This window comes from Pezoporus wallicus, unplaced genomic scaffold (assembly GCF_028554395.1).
Source record: "Pezoporus wallicus isolate ANWC-B61680 ecotype Strahan unplaced genomic scaffold, APGP_CSIRO_Pwel_v1 contig_360, whole genome shotgun sequence".
Taxonomy (NCBI): domain Eukaryota; kingdom Metazoa; phylum Chordata; class Aves; order Psittaciformes; family Psittacidae; genus Pezoporus; species Pezoporus wallicus.
This window is the reverse complement of record NW_026640059.1, coordinates 5,004,640-5,020,791: the sequence shown is the minus strand read 5'-3', so window position 1 is coordinate 5,020,791 and position 16,152 is coordinate 5,004,640. Positions and strand designations below refer to the sequence as shown.

Here is a 16,152-nt window from a genome sequence, read left to right as displayed (position 1 = left end):
GAAGTTAATCATATCCTCATATCACCAGAAAATTTGCTTTTATCAATTCCTGATGAAAATTACTTATCAAACATATGACTTGAAGCAGGATCAGTTTTGTGGACGTGGTCTCTCTCAGTTATTGATTTCCCCCCACACCATAAGGTTTGATTTGGGACTATTCAGCTATTTTGAAGAACAGACAAGATAGGAACAACACACATTTCTCATTAAAAATACTGAGAAATCAGTTTTGAATAATATGAGTCCCAGAACAAGCAGGGTTATGAAGCTGAAGTATGTCAACAGAAGAGAAAATATTCTGGAAATTCCAAGAAAACTGCTCAGCATTTGATAAAATCAAATGTCACATGATAGGACAGAGAAATCTCACTTCCTAAACCCCATATGTATAGGTTGCTGTCTCATAGCTCCAGTCTAACAAATATAGAACCAATGCAACAAAAAAAATCCATTTTAAGTTTACTTGCTCAAGCTCAACTACCCATTATGCTGCTAAGTGTGGGCTGCTCTTTGAGGCCAGTAGACCTGCTCAAGCCATTTGTCCCAGCATGTCCACTTGTGAAGCTTGTTCCCTCATTTTTCATCTGCTCCTGACAAATAGGAGGAGAATTCTAAGCCTTCATCTTCCAAGTGTTAACCTGGCATATGTAACCAAAACCCAAGACCATCAGCTATGAATCCTAGACTGCTGATCTTTTTCCTCCAATGGCATACAACAAGATTCATCTACTACCACTCTTACACTGCCATCATTTCCATGGTTAAGGAGTACTTATATTCCCAGCTAGCCAGGCACCTCATTTTAAGAGACCTGTTCTACAAATCAGTCCCTGAAGTCTGACCTAGTTCATCCAGGACTGAGCTCAGTGTAAATGAGGGCCTGTTTAAAAAGTTTTCAGTTCTAAGTCACTTATGAAATTACATCATTTCTCTTCATATAAACTCCACAGCTGTTCCATGTTTCAGAACTGAAGCTGTTCTTCTGATGGTATGAATGAGTCAGGAAGAGAAATAGATGCACCAGCACAAAGTTGTATCCCATTAAATCCTTATGAATTAAAATGAAAATTTAGGACTAAAGCAAGTGAGCAGTAGTAGTGCTTTGTTAGAGTACGGTTGTACAAAAGACTCTATTAACAATAATAGTACACTTTTACAGCATGTTTTATCCAACAGTCTCAGAGATCATTACAAGCCTTAATTGAGCCTAACTATCGCCTGTAATAAATTAGCATTATTATGCTAATTTCACTGATGGAAAGAGAAAAAGATGGAGAGGTTAAGTGATCTGCTCAGGAACAGAGTCCAGAACCACATGCACAAGTGGGTTTTCCCAAACAAGAGGAGTTGTCAGAAAAATGGAAGTGGAATGTCAGGTACAACCATCATATCATGGTTTTGGAAGTCTTTCATAATTAGTCTGAGAAAGTGCTCACCAGTCAAGAAGGTAGTGTTGGTGGGGACTAATACCAAGTAAGTTTCTTTCATTTTGTAATTCTCACTGACCTTCACAGGATCATTCATAAGAACCAAGAACTGGTACTTATGTAGATATATATCTCCTATAACTAGGTTAGGTTAGTTCACTCAGGTGCAAGTCTAAAAGCAAACAATATTTTAAGTAATGACCATTAGGCCTCAGCCAATCATCTGTATTACTCTTATTACTTATGTCTTCAAATAAAAGGACAGCTTGACCGTATCCTACTTTTCTTCAAAACATCAAGCTGGATGTAGAAGGGCAAAACTTTGCCTCTCAAAGAACCATTTCAATGTCCTTCAACACTTCCAACTTTTTTTCAAAGCAACACAACAACAACAAAAATCCCAAAACCATTTAACAGCTGTGTTGGTGTATTTTCCTTACTGAACATCCTGGAAAACACTTAATCCAACACTTGTTAATCTTCATCTGATTTAATATAGGCCCCAACAAGACACACAACAGTTTCATCTTTACCAAACATCAGGGACTCTATTCCAGACAAAAATAATCCTTAGGCTTATCTTCCAACATTGATACCTTGATGGCTGCAGGGCAGAGTCAGACACAGCCCTGTGATTTCCAGGCAGGTCTGTAGTACCAGAGCAGGGCTGAGATCAAACCAAGAAGCCAATCTACCCATCAGGATGAGACCCAGCCTTATGATCACCAGGCAGGTCTACAATAACAAGAGAGAGACAGTCAGGCTGGAAAGTCACTCAACAGATCTGCAATCAGTACAACCTGAAATGACCCAGACCAACAGGACCTACACACAAACATGACTGCAATAGAAATAAGTCCACCTGAATTTAAATAGAGCCCCTGGGCTCATGGGCCAAGGTAGGGAGGACCCAGGTGAGGCCAATAGAGGCTTATTCATGTGTTCAGGTCCCTAAGAGTCTTACTCTTCTCCTTTTCTTGTGTCCTGTTCCTCCCACCCTCCTTGTGGTAGCCTTAGTGCTAATGAGGTTGCATGTTGAGTCAGATCAGATCACCATTTCAACTGAAAACTAAACCTCTTTTGGTAAGGTTATTTCTGGTTATATTAGTCAGTTCACCCATTTCACCACATTGCTTGCTGTGTGAAAGCTAGACCCAGGGCTATGGAAGCAGCTGGAACATGTGGTTTGGGGTTGACAATCAATAGATGGTGGTAGCGTGTTGTAGACTGCATCCAGAGTTTTCTGGAATAGCTTGGATATGGATTTTCAGACTGTAATTACCTTTTAATTTCAGAGTAGGTATATTGCAGGTGTCGCTGCTCATAGACAGTGAATTCATTCTGTAGGTTAAGTTCACTTTTTAATTTATATAGTTCTGCTAGATGATCTACAGGCAGCTGGACTAGATTATTTCTGTAGGCTCCTTCCAGTTGAAATGATCTGTTGTGTTCTATTCTACAGACACAGCTGTGGATGTACTTACATTTGCTTAAAAGTGCTAGAGGACACCCAAGTGTCTCAAAGAGCATAGTCTGCAGAAGAAATACTACAATAAAGGAGAACCAGGCATGAGGAAGAAGAAAGGGAAAAGAAAACAATGTATTTATTTTTAAATATCAGAGCTTGCTTTTTCTTTCCACACCCTGTGCAGTAATCCAGCAATGGAATGCAAATTAGCATTCATGTTTTTTTAAACAATAGCCTTTGTGTTCCAAACCACACTGACAAAGCAGAACGATCCAAGCAAACCATGCTCACAAAATCTTTTGCCAGCAATGCGCTAACCAGTTTTGTTGGAAACATCTAACGCTGTGAGTGAATCTGTTTTGGAAAGTAATCACATAAATTCAACTTCTCTTTACGCAGCTGAGAATCTATTTGCTTCTTTTTCAAGCTGAATTTCAATCTGTTACATCACTGCACATTCAGTGAGGTCACTATAGTCCTACTCTAAGTGCTACTGAAGCTCTAGGCCTAGGACACCAGGCTGAACATACACCAGTAAGGGCTTAACCTGATTTCCAGGATCTCTGTCAATGAGAAGTACACTAAAAAGCACAGTGCTTCACTGTCAGAGACCACACTACTTGCTGTGCTTGTGAATATAGAAAACAAAGCGTATCACCAAAACCTATAACCTTACGACTTGAAGACACTAGAGAGGATAGTCATGATATGCATCACACCGGCTTTACTTCAGAGTATAAATACCAAAAGGCAAAATTATTTATAAAAGCAGTATTTTTCCTGAAATATCTAAAATTAAGAAAACTAATCCCCAGAAAAGTCTATGGAAGAGAATATATTTGCTGGTCTATTCTGTCTAGCTTCGACTCTAGTTAGACCCTATCAGCATGTGTAAAATCTCCCACCCTATCTTTATGTGTGGGCAAAACCACATTGCCTGAGAGAGCTTCCTGGAACTTGTGTTGTTGCAGGACAGTGGAACATCTGTAGTGAAGGCGAGCTTGAAGATACACTTCAAGGTGTTTGAACTTGTATTATTTGAAATGATAACCCATCAAGAGCCCTCATCACTCTGAAATCTTCTGTATAAATCATCAGAGGGTATCCTCTCCATTAACAGTGGAAAATATATGAATATCATAAGCAGCAATAGCAATCATAATCCACCAAAAGGAAAAGGATTAGAATGCAGACAACCTGTCTCTTATGTTGCTTTTTTCTATACTGCATGTAGTTGTCATCCATTTCAATCCTGTGGTTACCTTGCTGTGGGAAAGCAGGTTGTCTGCTTCTGCTGTTTGAGCTTCTCTGCTGCTATAAAATGGACCAATGTCTGAACAAATGCAGAGGAAGAGCAGGGACAAAATAGTTGAAGCATAAAAACACAACAAAGCAAGAGCAGCAGTTTTAAAACTCTCATAAGGGTAAGGGAAAACAGTCAGAAATGAGTTACACCCCTCATTAGCTTTTGCCTACTTGACAAAAAATCCACTGGCTTTACCCCTTGTTTTCAGTAGGAGGAGCTTTATTGGCAAAAAAGGATTTGATGCTTCTGGAGTGTTGAGCATCTCGCTCAGCATAACTTGCTGAGCATATATGTTTGAAAAAGTCTGTGGTTACCTTAGCTTGTGGTCTATAATCACCTCGGTAACGATTAAACCAAGAAAAAAATCTGGTATTACCTAAAAGTTCATCAACTGGAATTTAATTTAACTGTAAACTCTGCCTTTAAAAGACACCGAAATTACTACGGTTACAACAGTCACCATAAATCTGCAGTAGTGACTGAACTTAGGACCATATGATCCTAAGGCTGTAATCCCAAAGAAGCCATAGAAGAGGAAAATTGAAAACTGCTTCCTGATATCTAGGACATAAAAGACTTTGCCACAGCAACAAGCACTTGTGAACATGACACTCAGAAGAGACCCCCTCTCAATCACTCTACTCATGTTACCAAAATTCTGTAGAGATGACAGTTTCCACCACTATTAAGGTTTCAATTTGCGGTTATTCTAAATCTGGTACTGTATTTGCAATGCTGTTAAGTGACACTCAGAATGGACGGCTTCATACTGCGTTACTCTTCAAACAGACAGCACTATTTTCCATCTATCAGTTTGGACTTTCCCCACCTCCCTGTAGCAGGACTCCTCATCTTCTCTCCCCTCCCCTGCTTCAACACTGCGCATAACAGGATGAAATAAGAAAAGCAGCAGAATTGCAATCTTCTTATGGTAAAAGAAATATTAATAATTAAACCCCACATCTTTGTTCTTTTATTTTTCAGTATGTCTGACATAATTTTTAACTTCCATTGTGACTATGAACTTATGATACCATTATATAGTTTGTTTTCATATTTTTACAGAGCATTTCAGTAATGATGAAATGCATACATCTCTGGAAGACATATCAGTAGGTGTGAATGCACACTTTACAGTTCATGTGTTGTTCCTGACATGCTGTGGTATCACTGAACTCTAGGCTTAAACAAGCAGTCGGCAAAGCGCAGTCCCAGAGTAGCCTGAAAGGCCTCACAGAGGAGCCCAGCCCATGGCCTTCTGTGGTGGCTGTACAAGGACAGCAGTGAGCAGCACAGAGCTGGCAGCTCCAGGCAGCTGCCTGCCTTGCACCAGGCAGCGCTAGCCTCCAAACAGGGCCCAGCCTTCACCCAAACCTTAGGCCATTTTGTCCTAAGTCATTACTTGGATATCATTCTCTGTGTTTACGTTATACTGCAAGGCAGGAAACATTTTTTTCCCCATCACAGAATCATAGAATGGTTTGGGTTGGAAAGGACCTTAAGATCAGCTAGTTCCAACCGCCCTGCCATGGGCAGGGACGCCTCACACTAGACCATGTTGCCCAAGGCTCATCCAACCTGGCCTTAAACACTGCCAGGGATGGAGCATTTACCACTTCTTCAGTCAACCTCTTCCAGAGCCTAAACACCCTTACACTAAGGAACTTCCTCCTTATATCTAACCTAAATCTTGCCTGATAAGTTTGAACCCATTACCCCTTGTCCTGTCGCTACAGCGTCTGCTGAAGAGCTATCTCTGGCATCCTTACAGGCCTCCTTCAGATACTGGAAAGCTGCTGTGAGGTCTCCATGCAGCCTTCTCTTCTCCAGGCTGAACAGCCCCAATTTTCTTGGCCTGTTTTCATATGGAAGGTGCCCAAGTCATCCTCGTGGCTTTCCTCTGGACTTGCTCCAACAGCTCCATGTCATGTGGGAGAACAATTTTAAATTGAAAGAGGGTAGGTTTAGATTAGACATTAGAAGAAAATTCTTTACAGTGAGGGTGGTGAGGCACTGGCAAAAGGTTGCCCAGAGAAGTTGTGGATGCTCCAGAGAAGTGTTCAAGGCCAGGCTGGATGGGGCTTTGAGCAACCTGATCTAGTGGAAGGTGTCCCTGCCCATGGCATGGGAGGTTGGAACTAGATGAGCTTTAAGGTCCCTTCCAACCCAAACTATTCCATGATTCCATGATCATACCTAAAGTTCGGGGCTCATTCCAAATAGCAAAGTGGGGCTTATTGTCAGCTGGCTTTAATTTTCAGATCCTGCACAAATTGTACTGCACTTATGATAATATTAAGCTAAAATAAATGCCAAGCTGAAAACAGCTTAGCTGCTGCCCAGTCACAGAAGAATTTGGCAAGTGATTTGGCTCATACTTCCTCTTTTTTTTTTTTGTACTTTAGGTTTCAGTGGAGAATCTCATTGGTTCATGTAAACTCACTGCTAAATAAGCAGTTTTCTTCTCTTTTTTCATCTGCTTGTTAGAGCTGCAGAAGTAAGGTCACATACACAAGGCCACTGCTTTCAAATTTAAATGTCACAAGTTGAGCATGTAAGTGTGTAGTGAATCATACAGTAACACAGAGGTTATTGAAATTTTATCCTGAAGGACAGTGTAACATTTTTCCTCCTCAGAGCATCATGGGATAGGATTCTGGCATCCTATTATTAGGAAGAATATTAGCTTTTTTTTTTAATTATGTTTGTTTATTTTAAAATAATTTTTCATTTCACAGGTGCATATCAAAACTAAATCAAGCATACCCTAAAAGCTTAAATTTTAAAAGGCAAGTGAACACCAGATTCAGTTTTATAATCATTTAAAAGCTACAATTCGTTTTCTGGTGTAAATACTCATGAACAGGGCTTGTGTGGTTGACAATACCAGAAAAATTTCCCAGAAAAATTAGTCTATTTATTGCAAATGTCTATGTCTAGGTAGCCGATCTACAGATAAAACCCCCAAGATTTTATTAGCTTTACCTTACTCCAAAAGGCAACCTCTAAGCTTTCCAGGGAATACAGGGAATACAGTCAATGTGGAGAAGCAAGAGGTAAAAGATATGCTTGTCTTTCCCTCAAGCACAGCACTTTTAGAGTTCCCACAACAACAGTGTATCAGCCTTGTTAGGTCAAGAACTCATTGCTTTAAATAAATAAATAAGATTTGTCTCCTAACTTTGACGTACCTCAGAATTAAACAGTAGAAGGGACAAATCCACCAAAAAGTGGTAGTTCACTAACATCTTAATTGTTCTAAAGGTAATGAGTAAACAGCATACATCTCTCCAAGTATTAAACCCAATTCTGATACTTGATTCTGCAAGTTGATTTTGCATTTAGAAAAGCTATGATCCCAGCTTAATGTACTAGTTTTACTTTTGTATCTGACAATAGTTACGTACAGCTGGATTCTATTGTATTCTTTATAATCATTTTTAGTACAGCTCAGTGAAAGTAGGCTTTCATTTCTTTAAAAAATAACCCTGGTGTAGATCTCACTTGGCTAACCTATAGCATTTTCACATGCCAACTCATACTTGTCTTCTGCTTGACCATGTTTCATAACAAGCTTAGTAGTAGTATGGTTGTAATAACATGGATATGAAAACTGTTAAAGTCAAACACTTCAAATTCCTTTAAGTTCCAGCCAGTGTCATAAAAACACTTTGTGCAGGGGTATCTGAGGCTTTCTTCTTTACATTCTATGATTCTGTGGTTCTATTTTACAGTGCTGATGGCTGCACTTTCTTAGAAGGTGGCAGAGCTAGAGTTTTACATCTAGAATCAGTCACCTAACAGTAAACTAAATCGCTGCAATGTCATTACTGTGGGCTCTGTGGTGAGTAAGTGCATCGAGTCTTTGCCTGTTGAGTATCTTGGTTTGCAGCTCTTTGTTTTGCTGACCATAAACCACAGGGTTAAGGTACAGAGCAAACAACTAAACAAGAAAGGCTGCTAAATGTAAAATAGTGTTTTCAGGGTGTCTTCCAACAGCTGTTATCAGAAGTAGCAGAAGATGCAAACTCATTTGCAATCCATGAGTAATGATACTTTTTCTGGCCTTTTTACTTGAGCTATTTAAATGGCCAGCATGTTTTCCATCTCTGCAAGAAAAGGCAGTAGCTAATTACAGTGATGACTGTAAGAATATAATTAAAAAGCTGTTGCAAAAGTAGCTCCAAACACAGTTCTCCAAGGAGGTCCCATTTTGAATGTATCTTCCGGTCTTTCTTTTATGCCTTCTATTAGTAATAGGCAGATAGCCTTAAGCTTTGTTATAATCCAGACATAAATGATGACTTGGAATTTCACTGAGTGCACCAGTGGTAAATATTGGAAAGGACAGCATATACAACAAGACACTGGTTAAGTGCCATCAAAGTAAAAATTCTTCTGCCACTTGCTCCTTGTACTCCAAAGATTATCCAAAGTAGAAACTGTGGAGTTCTCACAAGTACTTGTGCTGTGTAGCAGATGGCACTGAGGTCACAGAAGAGAGAACAACAGAGGAGGTGATGGCACAGGAGAAAATACGGAACTTCTTTCTTCATTTGAATGCATTCTCAAACTATTTTTTGTATTAGCAACCTGAATGAAGTAATAAAAAGGAATCAACTGTATAAAGACATGGGGTTTACTACATTTTCTGTATGCTGGGACACTGAGCATTTTCCATCTGATGAATTACTGAACATGTTTATGATCTTTAAAGCCAGCTCCCAGGTCCTGTAAAAAATGAAAACCAGAAACAATCCCAAAGATATCATGATTTGTGGAATGAGCTTGATGCTATTTTTCCCCACAACCGCAAGCACGGTTAGCAGCTATCCACAATAAGAGCACTTTGCCTTCATACGTTTTTAGCTTATTTTACTGTAACCTTTACATGTGATATATTGGTTTTCATGGTTGAAAGAATATCATACCAGAACCTGTAAAGCATATCCTTAACTGTCACCTTTTGAATGGCTATTTAGCAGAAAGATGAATATAGAAAGAATGGAAATAAAAAGTATCCTCATCATAAAAAACACCATTTTTGATAGATAAATTGGCTCATTTGATGCTATTTCATAGGACAAAGAGATGAGTAAACAAAGAGATTAAGCTGCTTTCTGAGCTTTCTTGATGGTTCCTCAGTTGACAGATGGGTAGTACGGGGAAATAAACTTGCAGTGCAATAACCCTGATGGCTAAAATATTTCAGCCTCCAAAATCATGCCTCTAGAATCTTTCACAAGTACTACATTTACTAGAAAAATAAGGTTACATTCATTATAGTATCTATCTGGCACTTAGTATAATATAATCTGCTCTGAATGTTTCCTTTCTAATATCCAAATAGATGAGGGTTCTCAGCAGTATTTGAGATGAAATTTTAGTCAGCAAGATAAGATTTTTCATTTAAAGAGAAACTGGCTTTGCCAGCTGTCACTAGCAATTGACTTTACTTACCAACTTTAAAAAAAACAACCAAACCCACATGTAAGAATACATGTAACTAAAAATGTTATGTGCACAACATCCTTGAAACTATTCAGTTGTAAGCACTGCTCCTCCACTGAAGTTCAGCTATCTCAGGGTCTTGTATTTTTGGTATTTCAATGCTCCCCAACCTCTAATATTTTCTTGATTTTATTTAAATGCAGAATCTTTAAAATGCAGTTAAATGCTGGGCTTCCTTGAGATAAGTTGCAATTTCTTTTGTGTTAAATTTTCAGGCATCTTTAATAGATGCTCCCTGTGTTTAACTGAAGTATGCATTACTGAGAAGACTGACTTTAACTTTTGAGAATAGAGACAAGCACTTACAAGAGGCATTTCAGAGGCAAGGAGCATACTGTAAATGATCTGAGGAGTCTCAGATTTTTCCATGTGACCATCAGTTAAGAAAGTACATACGCACACAAACACTACAGTTTAACCATTTCTGAAGCAGCTAACTAATTTCAGAGGGTAAGTTCTGTTTCAGAAGTCGTGTAATAACTTTGATGCAAGCTTTCATTTTGCTCATGGCTAGCTGTCACTCAGCTCTTACCCATAGGCTTACTACAGCTGAGCAGATTTCCAGCCTAATATGGCTGCTTCTGAGAACACAGTGGCCTAAATTTTACTACATCAAAGACCAGCCTGTGGTTGGGTGTTAGATTTATCTAACAGTAAGCCATAGACACAGGTATTACATCTAGTTTCTGACCTAACAAAACTGTATAGTTGGAGTTTACATAATTCACCCATAGTTAATCTTCAAGAATACTTCTGAAGACAGACAGTATATGGATGGGGCAAAGCCAGCATCTCCTGACCGAGTCTGCGTGGTTCAAAAAAGTGACATGTAGCCTCCACAGATACATGAGGCCTCTGAGCACACGGAGAAGAGATGAGCATGCCTTAAGATGATTTATATGTGCTGCAAAAAGTGTACTTGATTTTCATATAAAGAGAAACATTAACATTTTTTCTTTTATTTAAACAAAAGGGAAAACAGTGGCCAGCAACTACAGCTTCCCTGACAGGACACAGAGTCACCTCTTCCTGTCAACCTGCTCACACTACCACATCATATCAGAGTTATAGCTCCAAAGCTTCAAACTGCTCCACACAGGCCAGCTTCTGTTCTTACTGGGGCTCTGTGTAGTCATACAGCTTCAGTTCAACAATGTCAATACTGGCGTCTGGGGCTGTTTTTAAAAATGCACTGCATTGTCACAAATCCGCCTTCTGGTCTCCTAGGATAACCTGTTTAGCAAGTGGAGCATTTAGCTACTTCAGCCATAAATAAATAAATATATATATATATATAGTAGGCACTCTATCTTCTGTTTATAGTGTAGAAGGATGAACTCACTGAAAGCATACACTAAATAAGCAGAAAACTGCTATTGTTTTTGCTAGAATATGCAGAATAGACATACTAAAATTAAACCACTGTCTCCTGTGGTTGTCAGGGGCCCTAGAAAGGCAGCTTTATATGTGCATACATAACTAATGTTTTGCTTAGTCATCATCTATCAGATGGTCATTTCCTATGTGTGGGCAAAAGGACACAGTAGCTTAAGGTCTTCTCTGCAGTTTAGATCTGCATGCTGATTTAGATCAGTATGCAGGCATATCATAAAATTGCAGTGTATGAATTTTCACAGCTCCTGTAACAAATCATGGGCCTGTTCATGCAAGTCTTTACCCACCACAGACTCAAACATGGCTTCACAACCAGTGTGGGGAGCAACTCTGTGCTAATTGCAATTTTACAGGAACCTCAGCTCTGCACTTAGATGTACAGGTAGCTAGTAAGAGATAGTCTTCAAAATCAGAAGGCTCTTAAACAGGGGATGATGAATATCAGTGTGTCTTACCACAGTGAATCTTTTGTGAATGACACAAACTGATTGAATACAGACACTCAGCATTATCATATCACAACAAAACTTTCACCTGCCACATAACCTTACACTACCTGTCTGGTTAGAAATTCAGAGAGTACTTTCACCTATGATATATGTCACTCTTTGAAAAAGTGACTTATTTTAATTTTTTTTTTTTTTTTTAATGCAAGATTAATTGCATGGTCTGGGATGGCAGAGCCTTCTGTGACTCAGCATATCAGAGCTTCCTTGGTATTTTCACTGGAAACTTGAGAACTGAGGCACTGGCATGGAAACAAGATTTTGTTTTTATCTGCCACAAAGGAAATCACTGTCTTTTGCTCTTATTTATATTGGACTGGGTTTACACTACTGTGACTACATCAGCTTAATAGTAATTACATGTGGGAAAGAAATACTGAAACAAAGCCCCACAGGTTTTACTTGTCCGGCTGAAGAAACAGGATTTCTGAGATGCCAAAGTTTTATGCCACCTTTGAACTGTCCAAATTTGGTAGATTGTTCAACTATCAGAGTAACCAAGAGCAGGGCTGGGATCATCTTAGCAGACACTGAGAGACAGAATGCCTTAATTTAACAGTTAAACGTTTCATGGGCTTCATCACAATTCCAGGACATCTTGTAAGGTCTGGATCGTGTATCACTCAGTGCCACACTGATACCGTTCTAGGATATTCTAGGAATTTTCTTCTAGGAATATTTCTGTTTTCTAGGAAATTTTCCGTAGCCCTCTGCCATAGTTGAAGGAATTTCCTGGTATAGAAGAGAAGTCTTTACCTTGCGGATTTTCCAATATTACAAAAGTTTTTTAAAATGTTGATACTGAACTTGATTGATAGGAAATGAAACACATTTACGCATCACCAACATTTATGTGTGAAATTAAAGCTTCATTTCAAGAGCATCAAAAATTTCATTTAGAGTTTTTAATTAGACTATCTATAGTAGTAAAACTCATCCATTTTGGGATTTACACAAAATAATAAACCCATGATATATGTTAGTTGTATTAGTCCAGACACTAGTAATTGGCATTACACTGATACTGTACTGATAAATAAATTCTGAAAGATTTAAAGGAAATTAAAATCAGATTACTACTGTAACTCATCTTATACTCTTATGAGTGCTACATCTATTGACTTTCAAGCTGGTATCCTGTGTAGAAAACAGGAGCAAGCAGGGGTATCTGCACCAGAATATTTTGTTTAATGACAAGGGCTTTGGGTAAAATGTGTTTACCATCTTGTCCAATTTGCCCTCCAAATCTCCTCCTTTGTAATAGCCATCACAGATTAGCAGACCAAATTTCCTTTTGCTGGTTCCTCATGCTCAGCATGCCTTATAGCTATTTCAATGCACAGTATGTGCTGAGTCTGACTTGCATGACTACAATGCAGTACATTTTATTGATACTTCTCAGACAGGGCTTGTGACTTGAAAGGGGCTGCAATATACTTTCAGCTGGATGCCATCATACTTGCCAGCTCTGGGCTTTTTTTGGATAGAATTATATGGAAATGGGGTCACAAAATTATTCTGATTGATGGAGCAGATAGAACACATCTGGGAAGCAGGTTTATTGCTATTTCTGAGAAAAGAAACACTAGGCAATTTTCTGGTTATTACCACCATGAGTGATACTGCAGTTACTAGTACTCCACCTATCAATATCAAAAGGTAAAGGCAAAGAAGATGGGGCCCTACATCTGTCAAGATACTGTCCAACTGAAGCTTATAAGGATACTGTTACTACAAGTTGTCCTCTCTAGGTGACAGCGAGCAGAGACTCCAAAACGGGTAAGGAGAATTGCAGCAACACAAAGCCTTCATTTAGCTAACATCCTAGAAGAAGTGCTACCAACATCAAATTAGTAATGAGAAGCAACAACATGCAAGTTAGATGTCTGCTGGGGCAGCGATCAGGCCTTCTCACAGAATAGCGCATTTGTGGTGTGCCATAATTGAGGTTTGCGAGGTGTGCAGCAAACCCAGGAAGTGCAATTTGCACCTTCTTGTGCCAGAAACCGAATGAGTCAGATCCTTAAAGCTTCTGTTTTAGCTCTGCTTTTGCCTCCTCATTGTTCTGACTAATATGATGTTATCATAGCCAGCTAAGTACCACCAATACCAGCTGCATAGCCTCGAGGTGAGAGCACAGCCAGGTTCATGGGGTGTCGAAGCTAAAAAACACCCACAGATTTCAGTGTCAAAGCTAAAAAACACCCACAGATTTCAGTGGAGCAGCTTCAGGCCACTCCAGCTAACTCTAGACAAAGAAGTTATGAACTGCACTGTCTTAAGATACATTTAACAGTAATCCACTCTGTACAGCTATCAAAGCATCAGAAGTCACAAGCATCTTGATTTTTAGGTGTCAAATTTGAAACATCTTGAAGAGGCCAGAAGTTCAGAAGGAACAGCAGATGACTTCAAAATTATACCCCCACCCCCAAACCAGTAACTCCCCAAAACAAGAGACTTAAAATAGACAGCAATTTGCAATGCAAACCTAGCTCTCTAAACATAAGTTAAACAAAAATGCTGAAGAATATACCGTATTGTTTAGGCCCCCAGTTGTGCACACTGCAGGATAAGTGTCATATGTCGTAGCTTGTTATGGACTTGGTCCTGTGTAATAGGAAATGAAACCTATGTCTTTCATGAGACTCCATATATAAAAGACTTATTGGCAATTTTTGTAGTCACAGTACAAATTTACATAATCAAGGCTTCTTTTCAATTTATTTCATTATTTACTATAAATAAAGTATTTCATAAACCATTTTTTATCAGTGGATAGGACTGTTTCTTCTTCTGTTTATAAAGGAACTTTAATAAGTGGTGAATTAAACCAGGGGTGAAATCAGTTAAAATAATTTAATGGTTGAAAGGTCTAGTAACAGTTTTCTTTCCCTGTGCTCTCCCATTGAAACCATGACTTGGCAATGGGGTGATGACTGTTCTTGTCTTCCGGTCTCGTGTAAGTCAAAACCTTGGTCTGACAAATGATATTATGAGAACAGTTATCTAAAACTGCCTGGAGGTCTCTGGAAGAATCAGGCCAAGGGACTTGATGCTAACTCTACAAAAGGTAATGAAGGTTTGCAGTTGGCTGTTCACCGAGTAAGATTAGATTTGGTTCCCTAAAACTCAGGTAACTACGTAAAACGAAGACCTCATCATTTAGTAGTGTTACTAGTTAGTCCACAACATTCTGTTCTCAGAGACTAAGGATAAGGTCAGTGTTGATACCCAGAGGCTTCCCAACCTCCCCAGAAGAACTGCAGGGAGAAACACCAGGGTAATTTAACTTTGACATGGAGGTCAGACATACACTTTCCTTACTATATTCTATACCCTCAGAATACTGCAGCTGACAGCAAGGAGCCCTCGTTTCCAACAGATGTCAGGTGTATTTCCATAAATACTGAAACCAGGGGTAGTTTTCTGAGCCGGATGTGAACACCAGAGTTTCTAAGGTTTACTGCATGCAATTTGTAACCTCCTCAGAAGGCCAGGGTTACCAGCCTTACCTGCCTATCAAGCACTACCCACTTTTTGGGTCAAAGACTCATCAAAATGGGGTTGGAGGATGAGCTCATTATTTCCAGTCTTCTCAGCAGTCTGCTCAGTGTGTCTCTTGAATTCTCTGTGACGTAAATGGCATTGTTTGTGAAACAATATAATGCTCATAATGATTTGCAAAGCACTACGAATTGTGCATACTAAAGATACTCAACAAGCATTAACAGCTGTTATTCAGTGCTTTTATAAAATTCCAAGGATATCGACTAATTATTTGTTGAACAGTACACCCCCCTTTTCCTATAATGGCCTTAGTTAAATCACCTATCAAAACTTCAATAAATTGGCAATAGCGTAAGATAATGTAGGAATTAAAAAATATTTTTAATCTATTTTGCTACATCCAAAGTAGCAGCATTTTCAGATGGATTTTGGTTAAAGTAAGTATTAAAGAAGTGTGTCCTTGCCAAATAATTCAACATTAAACCATACCGTGTCTGATCCCAGCGTGACCCGCTGTCACTCCACTGATTTAACTGGCATTATTCCCGATTCACCCCCGACCGAAGAGCCTGGTGTGCCACATCTGCACACGACGAGCTGCTGCTCCTATTCGTGACAGAGTAAGGTTTAAGATGTGCCAAATCCTAGTTTGTACACCCAAAGCAAGGCGCTGCCGAGGTCAGAGCCTGTAACCACGGGGCTCCGCAGCACCAGCCTCTCAGCTCAGGAGCCAGCGCCCAGCCGGGCCGGGCCGGGCCGGGCCGGACCGCCTGCGCCAACAGCGCCCCCTGGCGTGGCGGGCGGGCTCCATCCAAGCCTCGTGTCGCTCTCCCCATGGAAGTCCTGTGGGGCCGGAGGCTGCTGGAAGCGCCAGGGAAGCCCTGGCTCGGCACAGCCGCTGTGAAGGGGAGCGGCTGCCTTCAGCAGCCAGCCCTCCGCATGGGTATGGGGGGAAGGAGGCAGCCGGAGGAGCAGAAACGTTGTTATTTTTAGGGACGGTAAAATGTTGTACTGACAGAAAAGTGT

The 16,152-nt window shown here is 39.8% G+C and overlaps 1 protein-coding gene across 1 annotated transcript in view; it reads right to left on the bottom strand.

Moving 5' to 3' along the window:
• ZBTB38 (zinc finger and BTB domain containing 38) overlaps positions 1-15,828 on the bottom strand; it is a 47,327-nt gene extending 31,499 nt beyond the window's left edge. Inside the window, exon 1 of the mRNA XM_057417113.1 lies at positions 15,616-15,828. The gene's annotated coding sequence lies outside the window, so the exon portion shown is untranslated. The remainder of the gene's footprint in view (positions 1-15,615) is intronic.
• Between the last annotated feature and the right edge of the window lie 324 nt (positions 15,829-16,152).